Genomic DNA, 16,838 nt, shown 5'->3' with positions numbered 1-16,838 from the left:
TCAAAGTCTTGTAAATATCAAGCTTATCAGAGGTATCGTCGTAACAGTTGCAATTGGTGATCAGCGCGGAGCAACGAGGATGTCGGTCAAGCGCGTAGACTATCGGCCCATGGTAACACGCACTATCGCAAATTAGTAAATCCAGAGGTCATTTCAGGAAACGATGGTCATTTCTGATCGCATATCGCAGGGAAAACCCCTCAAAGAAGGAAAGGTCGCAAGCACCTAGACCCGAAAAATCATAAAATGCAATGCATATCATTTCGATTCCGTCAGAAGCGAGGTCCCACAAAATCTGGCAAAATATTGGAGGTGCTTCGAGTGATAAGCGGTTTCGGCCGAGTTCCCCCGATGCCATGCAACGATCACCACGCATCCCCGCGGGGAGAGAGAAAACCACTCACATCGGATGAATAAACATCATGTTACTTATCCGCCCGATATGGACAAGGTTAACAGGCAGAGTTGTATAGGATTTGAAGTCCGATATGGACGATGCGTTGTTAGAAGATTGTATTTCGCGGGCATTATTTGAGTTAATGGTAAAAACGGTCGTTTCGAGTATGTCCAAGAGAACTGACACTCATCCGTTATGAAATAGGTGGCCACGTCCCTATGAGGTGTTATACAATGACTGATGACATAGGACAGAGGGATTCAAATGGACAGAGGCAGGGGAAATAGAAAGTCGGGAAGCGGAAACAAACAGTCGAGAAGCAGATTGGCTTTTAAGCCACAAATTGACAGAGAGAGCAGAGCAAGCAATAAGTTAGAAGCAGAAAGCAGAGCAGAGAGTAGAGAGAAGAAGCCGAACTAACCTACAGAAGCAAAGGCAACATCGAGCCAGAGTTAAGACAGAGCCAGAGAGAGTCAGAGAGTCTATGTACTCCAGAGAAGGCTTGAGAGGTTAAAGCGAACTCCTCTATATATACATGACATGTATGAGTCTCGGATTGGGCTCATACAACTGTGACCAATAGAGGTCGAGATTTAGTAGGGACAGTCTGTATACTCCAGAGACTTGGGGAATCCAAGTACGATATTATTGATTTATATATGTTGTGTGAGACTCAAATTGAGCTCACTGTTGTAAAAACTCTACTTTGAAAACATAATAAATAGGCCACCACTGAAGGCTGGATCGGGAGACGTAGCCCAGGAGTATTGGGTGAACTCCATATTAAACTTGTTGTGTTTATATGTTTTCCTGTTGTGTTTTCTTTAACTGCGTCAGTGTCTGTGTATTTCGCAATCTTATCGATCTGTTGCACAAAATAACATAGACACATCCATGCACATGATTCTGTAATACCTTATTGTTTGTCTTAGATCAATTCTAGATCAAGTGGTATCAGAGCTCTAGGTTCCTAAGGTTAGACAAGCTTGTGCTGGATTTTGTTGTTGAATGCTAAGTAGGACAAATATCAAATTAGGAGAAGGAGAATTGGCTGAAGCTAACCCAAAAATTGGAAGAGTCTATCCTAAGAGGAAAATGGCAGAAGAAAGTCCCTTAGAATCAGACTCCTAGTCCATGGACAGTTTCATGACCATGAGAGCCGTGGTAGAGGAAAGGTATAGAGAATTTAAGAAAGGTAGAGATGAAGATTCATCAAACTCCAAACAAGATAAAGGAGCAGAATAATCTCTCATCCATGACCATTCTAAAGGCAAAGGGAAAGAAGAAAGCTTCCCACACCTCCTAATAGCTCTGAAAATAAAAAGAAAACATCTTTGATTAAATTAGATGTTAAATTTGATTTGTCAATATATGATGGAGAGTTCAATGCAGAGAAGCTGGATAATTGGATTAGACAGATTGATGTGTATTGCAGGGTGTAGAGCATTGATTCAGACAGAAGTAAGATTCAGTTGGCCAGCCTACACCTTGGAGGCACTACCTTGGTATGGTGGGAAGGCAGGACACAAGCTAACTGAAGAAGCATGGTAAAATCCTTTCTGTCTGGAGTGAATTTGTTTCTGCAATTAAAAAACAGTTCTATCCACTAGCTTATATGCAACAAGCCATGATGAGTTGGAAAACTCTTCACCAATTAAAAGGGCAAAGTGTACAAGGCTACACCCAAGAATTTAGAAAAAGAGCTTTGATTCTAGGAATTTCTTTAGACTCACCTGAAATTCTACTGAAGTATATAGGTGGTCTACACAACTATTTAAAGGACACCATTCTCATGTTTAATCCCACTAGCATAGATGAGGTATCTGTTCAGGCTACACATCTAGAGGCTAGAGGCAAGAATGTGAACCCAGAAGTTGGGGGATCATCGAAACCCACTGCAAACAAGAACAAGGAAAAGAGAAAGCGGAAATGGAAAGAGAGGAAGACAAATGTTGTACAAAAGACCAAACCTTCATCCACTCACTGCAAGAAGGATGGGCATGATGCTAAACAGCAAGCTGATTTAGAAAAAGTTGTTTCAGAATATGATATGTTATTTCACGAACCTAAAAGCCTGCCACCCAAAAATGAAATAGTACATGATATTAATTTGCAGCAAGATGCTCCATTGCCTAACATCGGAATGTACAGGTTGTCTGCTTTAGAGAATGCAGAAATCAAGAAGCAAGTACAGGAGCTGCTCGAGAAAGGGTTCATAAGACCTAGCACATCACCATGTGGGTCTCCAATTGTCTTGGTGAGAAAGAAAGATGGCTCATGGAGAATGTGCATTGATTACCGAGCACTGAATAAGATAACGATCAAAAATCGTTATCCCCTTCCTCGCATAGATGATCTATTAGATCAGTTGAAAGAATTTGTTTAATTTTCCAAGTTGGACTTGCATAGTGGCTACCATCAGGTCAGAGTTGCAGAACAAGATGCATGGAAGGCGGATTTCAAAACAAAGCAGGGATTGTATGAGTGGTTAGTTATGCCTTTTGGCTTAACTAATGCTCCTGCTACTTTCATGAGAGTAATGAATGATGTACTCAGGCCTTTTATTGATGATTTTGTCATTGTATATTTAGATGACATTCTTATATTTAGTAAAACATGGGAAGAACATTTGAAGCATGTAAAGTAGACTCTAGATGTTTTGAAAAGAGAAAATCTATATGTTAAACTCTCAAAATGTGAATTTGGAAAAACATCTTTGAATTATTTGGGTCATATTATAGGGGGTGGTGAATTGAAGATAGATCCCTCTAAGGTTGCAGTCATTGTAAACTGGCCTAAGCACAAATCTGCTATAGAAATTAGAAGCTTCATAGGAGCTGCACAGTATTGGAGAAAGTTTATTGCTAACTTTTCCTTGATTGCAACTCCCTTACATGCTTTAACAGGATTGAACAAGGTGTTTTAGTGGGGAGGAAAATAGCAGAAAGCCTTTGACACCTTAAAAGAAAAGATTAGTACAGCACCAGTACTAGCACTACCTGATCTTCAAAGACCCTTTGAGATTGAAACAGATGCCAGTGAATATGCCATGGGAGCAGTGTTGATGCAGCACGGTAAACCCATATGTTATAATTCTGAGACATTTAATTCTATAGTAGTTAATTATCCCGCATATGATAAAGAATTGTATGCATTAGTACAGAGTGTGAAAAAGTGGAAACATTATTTAATGGGCAAAGAAACAGTTATACATATTGATCATCAACCACTTCAATATTTACACTCACAAACTAAGTTGTAGCAATCAAGACACTATAGGTGGATGGGTTTTCTACAACAATTTCATCTTGTCATTAGATATAAAAAGGGCATACACAATAAAGTTGCAGATATGTTGTCCAGACCAATCATAAATGCATCTACTATACTTAAGCATAACTCAGTATTGCATGAAAGTTACATTGAACAGTATGCTCAAGATATAGATTTTAAAGATGTATATGCAACTTTAAGTCATGGAAAACAAGTAGAAGAATTGGATTATCATGTTAAGGACCAACTCTATATCATTTTGGAAAATTATGCATTCCTCAAACTGAAAGAGTAAAGATAATTCGAGAAGCACACACTTCTCTAATATCAGGTCACTTTGGTGTAAGTAAAACAATTGCACAACTGCAAAGATTTTGTTAATGGCCACAAATGAATGAAACAATTTCTATATAAGTAAGAGGGTGTACCATGTGTGCTAAAAGTAAGCCCAGCAATATAAAACTAGGCTTGTACACTCCACTACCAGTTCCTTCTCATCCTTGGGAAGGTTTTTCCATGGACTTTGTTGGGGGACTGCCTAAATCTAGAAAAGGTCATGTTTATTTATATGTTATTGTGGATAGGTTCAGCAAAATGTGTATTTTAATACCCTGTAAAAAACATTACAACTGAACAAACAGAAAAATTGTTCTTTCAGCATGATGGGTTCATTTTGGATTACACACTTCCATTGTATCTGATCGAGATTCTAGATTTGATGGGAAATTTTGGTCGAGTCTGTCGGAATTGATGGTCATCAGATTGAAGAAGAGCACAACCTTTCATCCACAAACAAATGGCCAAATAGAAGTGGTCAACAGGACAGTGATCCAGTTGCTCAGAGGCTATTTCAGCAAGCATCGCAAGCTTTGGGATGAACATTTATGTTATGTGCAACATGCTCACAACCATGCTAAACATTCATCTACACAGAGATGTCATTTTGAGACCTGTTTTGGTTTCACACCAAGGTCTCCCTTGGATTTTGTCTTTGGTAAATACATAGCGGTTGATGGACACAACGATGTGGAAAAAGCAACCAAGTTCATTGAACAAATCCAAGAAATTCACCAGACAGTACAGGAACAGCTAATAAAGAGCCAAGCCAAATACAAGGCAAGGCATGATAAGCATCGGATTGAGCATAGTTTCTAAGTTGGTGATCAAGTCTGATCGTATACCAGCAAAGAAAGAATGCAAGGTGAAGGTAAGAAGCTGAAGCCAATAAGGTATGGACCTTTCAAGATACTTGAGAAAATTGGTGAGAATGATTTTCACCTTGATTTTCCAGCTTACATGCACATCTATTCAGTAGTTAATGCAGAAATCTTGAGACTATTTGAACCTTCATTGATTGAAGATCTCGAAGAGCAGAGACAATTGCCTTCTATTAATGATCTATTGCCTGAATATCTCAATGAATTGCAGGAAGATACAATTCTGGACAAGAAGGTGATAACTACACGCAGAGGAGATGTTGATTACCTCAGGATCGGACTCAAAGGTTCAAAACCAAGCAGTGCAAAATGGATAGAAATTGGGCAAGTGAGGAATCTATACCCTCACTTGATTGATGCTTAAAAACCAACTTTTAGTGGTCCAAAAGATTTTTCAGTGGGAAGGTCGTGATCCAAATTGGATCCCAGAACACTCTCTAAGTTTTCTTGAACTATTTAAAAATCATGCCAAAGATTCAAATTCTTGTAAAGATCAAGCTTATTGGAGACATCCTCGTAACAGTTGTGATTGGTGATCAGCGTGGAGCAATGAGGATCGTCAATCAAGTGCGCAGATTGTCAGCCCATGGTAACGCACTATCGCAAATTGGCAAATCCAGAGGTCATTTCAAGAAATGGGGATCGTTTCTGATATGCATATCACATATCGCATATCACAGGGCAAACCCCTCAAAAAAGGAAAGGTCGCAAGCACTCGGACCTGAAAAATGATAAAATGCAACGGATATCGTTCCAATTCCGTCAAAAGCGGGGTCCCAAAAAAATTGGCAGAATACCAGAGGGGCTTCGAGTGGTAAGTGGTTTCGGCCAAGTTCTGCCTGATGCCACGTAGCGATCGCCACGCGTCCTGGCGGGAAGAGAGAAAACCGCTCACATCGGACGGATAAACATCATGTTACTTATCCGCCCGATATGGACGATGACCATAGGATTTGGAGGCTCTAGATCAATGGCGGAGATGCGTTCCGATGGACGACCAGATTTGACAAGATTAACAGGCAGAGTTGTATAGGATTTGAAGTCCAATATGGACGATGCGTTGGAAGAAGATCGTGTTTTGCGGGCATCCTTGGAGTTAACGGTAAAAACGGCCATTTCGAGTATGTCCAAGAGAACTGGCACTCATTCATTACGAAATAGGTGGCCACCTCCCTGTGAGGTGTTATAGAGTGACTGATGATGTAGGACAAAGGGATTCAAATGGAGAGAGGCTGGGGAACCAGAAAGTCGATAAGCGGAAACAAATAGTCAAGAAGCAGATTATCTTTTAAGCCACAAATTGACAGAGAGAGCAGATCAAGCAATAAGTTAGAAGCAGAAAGTAGAGCAGAGAGTAGAGAGAAGAAGCCGAACTAACCTACAAAAGCAAAGGCAGCATCGAGCCAGAGTTAAGACAGAGCCAGAGAGAGTCAGAGAGTCTATGTACTCCAGAGAAGGCTTGAGAGGTTCAAGCGAACTCCTCTATCTATACATGACATGTATGAGTCTCAGATTGGGCTCATACAACTATGACCAATAGAGGTCGAGATTCAGTAGGGACAGTCTGTATACTCCAGAGACTTGGGGAATCCAAGTACGATATTATTGATTTATATATGTTGTGTGAGACTCAAATTGAGCTCACTGTTGTAAAAAATCTACTTTGAAAACATAATAAAGAGGCCATCACTGAAGGCTGGATCGGGAGACGTAGCCCAGGAGTATTGGGTGAACTCCTTATTAAACTTGTTGTGTTTATATGTTTTCCTGTTGTATTTTCTTTAACTGCTTCAATGTCTGTGTCTTATCGATCTGTTGCATAAAATAACATAGACACATCCATGCACATGAGTTTGTAATACCTTATTGTTTGTCTTAGATCAATTCCAGATCAACATAGCTCCTTGTAAATACTAACATCATGAGATAGCTATCAATCCTCTCATACCAAGCCATAGGGGGCTGATTTAGCCCATAGAGGGATTTCTTCAACTTGCAAACATTATTTTTTTCTATCCTTCTCTTCAAACCCATGGGGTTGTTGCAAGTAGACTTCTTCCTTAAGTGAGTCATGTAACAATGTGGTCTTGACATCCATTTAATGCAAACTCCATCCTTGATTTGCAACAAGAGAAACTATGGATCGTATATTGGTGTATCAAGAAACTTGAGAAAAAAATCTCATCATAGTCGATTCCTTCCTTTTGTCAAAAGCCACAAGCCATTAACCTTTCCTTGTATTTCTCACCACTTCCATCAACTCCATGTTTAATCTTCTACATCCATTTTGAAGTGACTACGGACTTGTCCTTGGGTCTAGGCACCACTTCTGACACGTCGTTCTTCATGATTGACTCATATTCTTCATCCATAGTATCTTTCCATACCTGGTGCTTTAATTCTTTTTCAAAAGTGCAAGGTTTGGTTTGGAAGATAGCACTCATGGAAGCCAAGTACCCTTGATACTTGGTAGGCTTCTTACTTTCTCGAAAAGCTACTCTTGGAGTAGCATGATTTTATGCATCTTGAAGTGAATCTTGAATCCAAAGTGGTCTTTTCTTTGAGATAGATGGATTGCAAGGAGGTGGATCAAGTGGATCCATCAAGCCATCAACATCAGGCATAGGTTCATCCATAATAGGTTCTTCTTGACTTTCAGTAGCATCATCATACATCCTTGTGATGGGGAGCTCCCTTGCTTTTCTCAGGGCAGAGTCTTCATCAAAGGTAACATATCTACTTACTACTATATTTCTCTCACCAGGTACATAAATTCGATATGCCTTTTGAATATTCACTATATCCAACAAATACACCTTTCTTCCCAAAGGATTCAAACTTCTTCCTTTTCTCTTTAGGTACTTGAAAATATATAGGGCAACCAAATATTCTCAAATGTGCAACGTCAGGTTTCTTACTATTGAAGATTTCTTCATGTGTCTTGAAATCCAAGCTTTAATGAGGACTCCTATTTTGAACATACACAGCAGTGTTCACAACTTCTGCCCATAAAAACTTCAGTAGTTCTTGATTGTGAATCATGGCACAGGTGGCTTCCATAATTCAAAATCAACTTTCATGTAATCTCTTGTTTAGAAGGTAATATAGTTTCAATTCACAAACAAGTAAATAAATAAAATATGCATTCTTGCTTGGTATTTCTTTCTTTCGTTATTTACATGATTATGAACTTTGAATCATGGAATATGAACTAGTTTTATAAACATAACTATCTTTGAGACATGGTTGGCATCTCTAACAAAGTCTATGATAAAAGAATCTAATTTATACACTAATAAAGTCCCTAAGATAAATATGTTAATAAAAAAATAGAAATAATGAAAAATAAAAAAGGATAAAAGCCATACTTTAGTACATATCTATATTATTGTTTGAGAGATGTAAAAAATATGGGTTACCATGCCAATAAATATATGAAAGGATTAGATAAAAGGATCACCTTGTCTTGGATCATCAAAAAATCCCCAGGGAATTTCCTAGCTCAAATGAGACATGATTAGACATACAAGATTTTTCACTTTTCAATCCACCTTGTATTTCTTGGTGAGATTTATAATCAAGCCCATCACTACATCAAAAGGAATATCAGAGCACTGAAAAATAATAGAGTTGTGAGCCAACCAAATACCATAAATCATTAAACAAGGGAATGAATTGAAAACTTCAATTGTTACATCATATAACCACTCTTACACGCAGTCCTTGAAACTCTTATTTTTCCATGTTTTTATTTGATTTGGAGAGTGGCGTGCCACCGAGTCCCAAACGTTGAGGGAAAAGAAGAAAACTACCTTTTTATCATATTTTTAGTTTATCTCCTTGTAGGTTTACTCAAATTTCAAGTGTAGACACTCATTGGATACAAAATCAAATTCCATATCCAATGAGTACCCACTCTGCATACTTGAAATAAAAGTTGAAAAATACATGAAAAAAATGTGTTCAAACACGTTTTTTTCATGTATTCTCATTGTTTTAGGGTATGTAGAGTGGGTGCTCATTGGATGTGGAATTTAATTTTGCATTCAACGAGTGTCTACACTTGACATTTGAGTAAACCTACAAGGAGATAAGCTGAAAATACAATAAAAAGAGTAGTTTCCTTTCTTTTTCTTTAAAAATCCATAAATCTTATTTGTTGTATTTTTATAAGTTAAATTATATTGCATGAAATATTCACATTACATAGGAAGTTGCATTCAAAACCTTACCATCCCCACCTTGCCATAAAGGAACTAGAGGTGGAAACCAGTATGAAATATATCAATAAGCCTAACAAAAACAAACCTCATCTCCTACTAGGCCTAAACTTGTTTTTGATTTCGACCAATCCTTGCCCATTATTAACGATTTTGAGTTTTAGCATCAACTAAGGAAAAAATAACTAAACACAAAGATTCTAAATGAGTCTTTCTAAAATATGGAACTTGTTTTAATCACCCAAGCATAGATATTCCCCAATATTAACCTTTCTCCCATAAACCACTTTCCAAATTATTTATTTCCTAACTAATAAAAAGGTTAATGCCTAAGTTTTCCAAATTATAGATCCATTTTTATATTTTATGGGATCTCTATACCATTCATCCATTGACAGACCTTCAAGATAATTTGACCTCATCACTCTCCCCCATAATGACAAGTTATGGGTAACTCTCCAAAGGCTCTTGGTTACTAAAGATTGACTAAGTAGAAGAATATTTTTCAAGCCCCGACCTCCAAACATTTTTGGAAATGCAACTTTCGACAATTTCACCAATGAAATGCCTTTAGACAATATCTTGGGAACCATGGGAAATGAAAGAAAAATTTATTTTGACAAAATCATTTACTAAATTGTGGGTAAAATATTCTGCTCTCCACTAAAATATTTGCAAAGGATAACAAAGTTATTGATTTTGAAGTGTTATGTGTGGGGAAGTTTATGGTGTATGATCTAGTAATCCTATACTAACGTTTTGTATTTTGTGTTTGTTTTATTTCTAGATGTGTTACGTTGTAGTTCAAGTAATCTTGAAATGGATATTGAAACACATTGTAATAATGCAATGATGAGATAGATATTACAAAGGAAATGTAATCTATTTATGAGATTGGGAGATTGAGGTTGCAATATCATTTGACATGGACTATTGCACAATCTATTATAATATTAATCTTTCCAAGTGACTAAAAATCAACACTAACAATGTGATATAACTTTCTCCGGCTATTTTTACCTTTCTCTTATTACGCCTTACTATAAGTATTTTCTAGATTTTAAATGTTGAACACCCTGAAATATTTCTAAATTTGCATAATTAGTGCACCTATGAACTTGATGATCAAATTTGCTTCATTATCCATCATTATATTTTTAATTTTTGTATTTTCTATTAATATACAAAAAAGGTACATGCGTTCTATACAAAAATGGGTAGTTGTAATAATGGCCAAAAGATAATGCTTGATAAAAAAAATACCAAATGTATCATACTTTTCCAAGAATCAATATAGAAAAGAAAGAGTCGTGTATTAAGTTAACACAGAAAACAAAGAAACATAAAAACTAAGTATACAAGTGAGTTGTTGGCCACAATGAGGGGAATTTTGTCTTCAAAAGGCACCTTCCATCCAATTATTATGGGCAAAACCTTGGCCACAAGGGATTCCCATGTGTCATTTCCCTAATTGGGCTCTTCAAGACACATTGGTTTAAACATGGCCAGAGGGATGGTCAAAGAGATTATTAAATTGGGTAACCTTTGAAGCATGGATTATATTCTATCTCATTTTCCTTTCTTGACACTCATGAACAACTGAACATGCCATTTACAATGGGGTTAACAACCCCCAAAAACTCTAGAAGGTTGAATGCATTGGTGAATTCCACTTATGAAGGTTTTTTCTCATTGTAGATGGAATGTTGGTTTTATAATCCATTAGTTTCCATAGATGTGCCACTTTTGTTTCCAATATAAATGTTTATGCCTAGAACTATAGATACTAATGGTCACAAATTAGGGAACACTTGTGCTAGGAAAATTTTGTGTAATGTTGTGAAGTAGGGAATGATGAGCCTAGGTATTGCAACAATAATGTTGCAACTCCCAGGGCTACTAGCTTTACTTATCAACCTGGGGTTCGTACAAACTTGGAGGTGATAGTGCTATATGCACAAGTAAAATTGAAGGTACTGCCTGTTGTCACTGCTCATCTGGCAAGAGACCCCAAGGGTTCCAAGCCAGACTTCTATAGGATCAGAAGAAGCTCTACTCTTTGATGGAAGAAGAGAAAATCTATCCTAAGGGAGAGCTACTTCTATTGCAATATTGAAGAAAACAACATGAAATGCTAAACCATACCATAACCTAACTAACCAATTAAACAACCATGCTAAGTAGCATTTCTAAACCAATCACTAATACTAAGGATGCTATCTAAGTTGTAGAAGTAAAGAGCATCAAACTATCCTAAGGTGCAAGCAAAGAAACTAAGCTAAATCAGTTTTCAAGCGGAAAAAAGCAGTCGGAGATCAAAATTGGTGAAAGGAGGACGTGAGGGAGAAACAATGCATAAGAACCATTGGATCAGTTGGGTGAAAGTCAAATGAACAGTGGCAGGAGGTTACATAGATAGATGGGTGAACATGGTTAACTAACAGGATGAACGGTGGAGATCTTATCGTGAAGGCTTAAGCGAATAAATGGATGAACGGGGTTAATGAACAAGATGAATGGCAGAGATCGTATCGCGAGGGATTAAGTGAGTGGATGGACGAACGAGGTTAACAGGAGATGAATGGCTGAGATCTAATATCGCGGGTGAAGTTGAGAGATGGACGGATGAGGCTAACAGCAATGATGAACGACTGAGATCTTATCGCGCGGGTGAAGTCAAGAGATGGACAACGGAGATCATATCGCGGGGAAAAGAAACGTGTGGGAATGATGGAGCGGGTTTCTAAGGAGGTAAGTAGTTTCTCGTGTGCTCTTCAAGTTGTAAGATGTCTTAAGAAATTTAACGGGATTAGCCTAACTATGTGACACGTAGCATGAGAAAACCACTTTTCTTGTGTGCTCTTGGGCGGATAACGGTCGTGCATTAATTTGTGCGAGATTGCGCGATAGTCGTTGGATCAGGCAGGGTTGATCAATGGTGGAGATCAACCAAGCTAGTTGGCAATTGGGTGAAGCAATAGCCATCAGATCAGGTGAGGCAGATCGACGGTTGGGGTTTAAAGCGCCTAAAGTGATCGGGTGACGCGACAACCATCGAATCAGGCAAGGCAGATCTACGGTGGGGACTTAAAGTGCATAAAGTAAGTGGTAGACTCCACGCGAGGCAGTAGTTGGATAAAATAGTGAATCAGACGATGATTGTGAAGGTTTGTTGGTGATCGGACGGTGAGGAAGCAATGCATGAGGAACGTGTTGAAGGCGGTTTTAAACGAAAATGATAAAGAAAACTAGTGCGGGTGAACAAATCACTGCATCAAACAGCGAACTCCATAGCTCATGCAAGAACCAGAAACCTGTTTTTTTTTGGGTTGTTGAAGGGTCCCTTCCTCAAATCATGGTCCCAAAGGGAGGAGATGAGGCTGAGACACCTGTGCACAACCTGATAGTGATTTTTTTCTCTAAACTAACATGTGAACTGAAAGAAGGCATAAATTGAAGTAAACTACAGCATATGTAGCGACTGAAGCAAGTGAACAGGAAAACTATGAATAATCTACACTATATTACTGTAATGAAAGTGAAACTACTTAAGCAAATAATCAGTGAAAACGATAAGCCTACTTAAGAAAATGAATAGAAAACAATGAAACTACTTAAGCAAATAAACAGAACATAACTCTATGCTAGCATACATGTACAGTAAAGAGGAGCTTTGGCTACTTGGATCAGGCCCTAACCCAAGAGCTTCAGCCCTCTAAGTTAACTCAAATTTGGCTTAAATAGAACTCATTCTTATTATAAAAACCATCGATTACAAAGCAAACTATCACAAGTTTTTGTAGCTCATAAATAAAACAAAGTTTCTACAAATGAAGCTTGAATCCTATTGACGTCCTAAGCCTCTCTATTTATACATTTGAAGTCTCTAACGAATTTCTTCCCATTGAGGAGGCTTGGCCTCTAACTCAAGAAAAACTAGTTTCTATCCTTTTCACTTGCTCGGTTGTATTCTAGTCTTAAAAGTGATGGTTGTTTGCACTCTAAGCTGGTGGAGGAATATTCGAATGGAGGGGTAGTAAATGAGGAGCATTTACCTCCTATAATTACTCTCCCTTGTCCCATTCTAATTTTACCATGGTCTTTGCTATAGTTCCTTGCTTTTATCCTTTATTCCCACATTACATGCACATTAGACCACAAATCCAAATATCCAACTCTAACTCATTTCATAAACAAAATATAATCAAAAGTATGCAGTAAGTTGTGAGAATAGTTGGTTTGACTAAGCCAGGAGGTAAATTAAGGCCACTTAAGGCCCATATAATTACTCAATGATGAGGCTCATCAGGGAATAAACATTTTCTTATTGTTTTCTAGAGACGATATAAAATATTTACTCTAATCCATTATGAAAAATACCACAATCTAGGGAAGAGAATCTGCTAGAAAGGCATACATCCAAACAATATCGAATGTGAGCAACTAATTTTGGATTATAAAGCCTCAATACCACTAGGTTGACTTATAATAGTTAAGTATGAAAAGAGATGATTAAGGGTTTCGTTTTTGCTACACAATTTCCATTTTGGAGCCTTTAGTGGCACTATTATGATTACGTGACACATATTATAAGTGTAAAATAATAAGTGCACAGGCTCCATGAAATATTAAGTGACATGTATTATTATGATAACGTTAGTAAAGGCTCCATGAAATCTTTCAATTTACATTGTTAGTGCACATGTATGGTCAATTAATTTGGCATTAATCTACAAATCCTAACGTAATAATATATAATATCGTAATCCTAACGTAAGAGCCCAAAATCCAATGGTTGGTACGTTGGATGTATGCACCAACACTTATCACTCTAATTTGAGTGGTATAATGGTTGAGATGTTGGATGCATGCACCATTATCTAGTTAGATTTTTGTCATAGTTATTTCCATCGTTGTTGTTTCTCCTTCCAATGATTGGTTGGATAGATTTTGTCTTGGACAAAGATGTTGAACTAGCCATCCCATGCCATAGTTTGAGCGGCACTAAGTGCTGGTTTGTGCTTACATCAATTCTCCTTCCATTATAAGGCTTCCCTTTGTATTCATAGTTTTGAAAGGAAACAATGTCTTTACTTACATATTCTTCTTCCATTATAAGGCTTCCCTTTGTTTGTGCTTACATCAATTCTCATTCCATTATAAGGCTTCCCTTTGTATTCATAGTTTTGAAAGGAAACAATGTCTTTACTTGCATATTTTTCTTCCATTATAAGGCTTCCCTTTGTATGCATAGTTTGTCTTTACTTGCATATTCTTGAACTTTATAATACAAACCTTATTGGAATTAATAAATCATTAATTTTTATAACATCCATTTGACTACTGTAGGAAAAACTTTCCACCTTGGCTTCCACTTTGAGTCAAGAACCTCACTTCAATGATGAACCTCCTTCACCACTCAATTCTAGATTCAAAATATTTTTAGGGAGTTTATAGTGGATACGTTTATGTGACATTGTGGTAGACTTCATTAATGTCTATTAAATTTTAGAATAACATTAGAAACTCATGCTTTGAGTTGTTTGATGCAACTCTTCAAAACATTCTCCATTTCTCTTTGGTTGTTTAAGGGTGATTCCTTCTAATTTATTTACTAATTCCAATAGTTACATGAATATTAATGTTCTAATAACATTATGATTTAAGAAGTGCAAATATAGAGTTAACACAACCCAACACAATTCTGATGAGTTGAAGCTATCATATATAATTATTAATTTATGATAGGGTAAATAATGAATTGATAAATCAAATAGAAATTAATTTCCAAATGCATTGGTGGAATAATTTCATTCGCAAATCTCAATATTTGTTATTTCAATAAAATTGTGCCACAATCTTGATAAACAACCTCAAACATTATACATTAATAGAGAATGTCACAACTATATCATGCCATTAATTTATATTTAAAATAACATGGGGTATAATAACCTAGCTAAGGGAATAATAAATACTTTGCTTCCCATCTATGTTTTTTTCCAATCTATTCATATTCATAATATAGCTAAGGGAATATTAAATGTTTTGTTTCTAACTAGGTTTAGAAACAAGTTTTATTTGATGATGAAGCAATGCACTAATAATGAAGTCAATAACTATGATAAGAATAAATATTGATTTAAAGCTTGCATTAAATTTTTTATAATTAAAAAAAATGAATACTTTTGATAAATAAGGACTGCACAGAGTGGTAGTCCCTATCGAATAACAAAGTAAATGTGGGATAAAAAAACAAAAAAAAAGGATTATGAATTAAAAATGATATTTTTCATAATATAGAATAATAAGTGGACTATCCTAGGTTAATAGAGCATATGATTTTCAGTAATACTGGGTATTTCTAGTTTTATAAAAAATTGATCTTCGTTGTTCACTGCATCCAACTGAACGAATTTTATAGACTGAATTGAAAAAAATAAATCGTAATTATCGTCTTTCATCATTTACTTTTGCCCACCACACTAGAATGAAATTGTTGAAGCCTTGGTTGACAGGAATCAAATCTAGCACCCGCCTTTAAACAAGGATTCATACCAATGAAATAAGACAATATTTTGGCCGCCATCAAAGGACAACATTGTATGGGTTAAATTTCCCAACTAGCAACAACCTCAAATATGACGAAAATTGTTTTATTTTTGCCTGTTCTTTCGTTTTATTTTCTATAAATTATATGCATATCATCCCTATTTCACATCTTGGGTTTTAACTATAGATGGTCATTTTTAAATGGAATCCTTATCTTCTAGTTCACGTGTGTTTTTAAAATGTGATTCCAGGCCCGTGAATGCTTTCTGGAATAAAGTGTGATTCAATGCCCATGATTGCTTTCTGGAAGCCCCTGTTCATCCATCCCATCCAACAACTCCTCACTCTATTGGACTACTCCCATAAAGGACTCCTAGCTATGGGCAATGAGAACAAGGTATTAGTAACCTCTAAGCAATGGCAGTTGGCTATCTAGTGGTAGGTTCTTACTCGTTAATAGGTCTAGGGGATAATTCAACTAAGGGGTAAAAGCTCCTATCTAGGGGAAGGTTATCACCTAATGTTACTCCTTGAGAGAAAAATGACAAATAAATAATATCTACAAATAGTTTATATGCTTTATGCCTAAAGAGATCAGTTCTTGGAAGCAGTTAAATGTGTCTTTGTATCAATGCGTAGAAAGGTGTTCTCGGCCAGAGGTGTTGTAGGTAGGGCGCCATTAGAACAGTGTGCCTCTCACCTTTGAGTTGATGAACTTACAAGTATTGAGTGACTAGTTCTGTGGCTAGTATGAGTTTTGAGTTATTCTTCTAGAAGTCGAACAAGTAGTTGTTATGAGTTCTCGTATTGGTAGCTCTTTCTAGGCTGAATAGGAGTATTAGCTCTATTCTCTGATATCAATATAAGCAGTTCTCGTACTTCCTGAGATGTTATATGAAACGATAGGGGTAGAAGCTTGACCTTACCCATACCCATGAATTCAGTTTACTGATATTTCTAATTCATAGAACACAATTAGATCATAATTGAAAAAAATATTTTAGCAATAAGAATAGTATAATTATTTACTTGTGACCTTTGTCCTATGGTCTAGTGATGCAGATGAAAAGCCATGTGATGTAGATGAAGAGTCCTCAGAGACCTCTCACTTGTTGGTGGTCCTCTTTTGGTTCTCCTTTACTAGTGGTTCTTAGGGCCAAATACAACAATGTGTTCTCT

This window comes from Pinus tabuliformis, chromosome Q (assembly GCF_031772625.1).
Source record: "Pinus tabuliformis cultivar Carrire ecotype Pingquan chromosome Q, CPIR1, whole genome shotgun sequence".
Taxonomy (NCBI): Eukaryota; Viridiplantae; Streptophyta; class Pinopsida; order Pinales; family Pinaceae; genus Pinus; species Pinus tabuliformis.
This window is presented reverse-complemented; position numbering follows the sequence as displayed.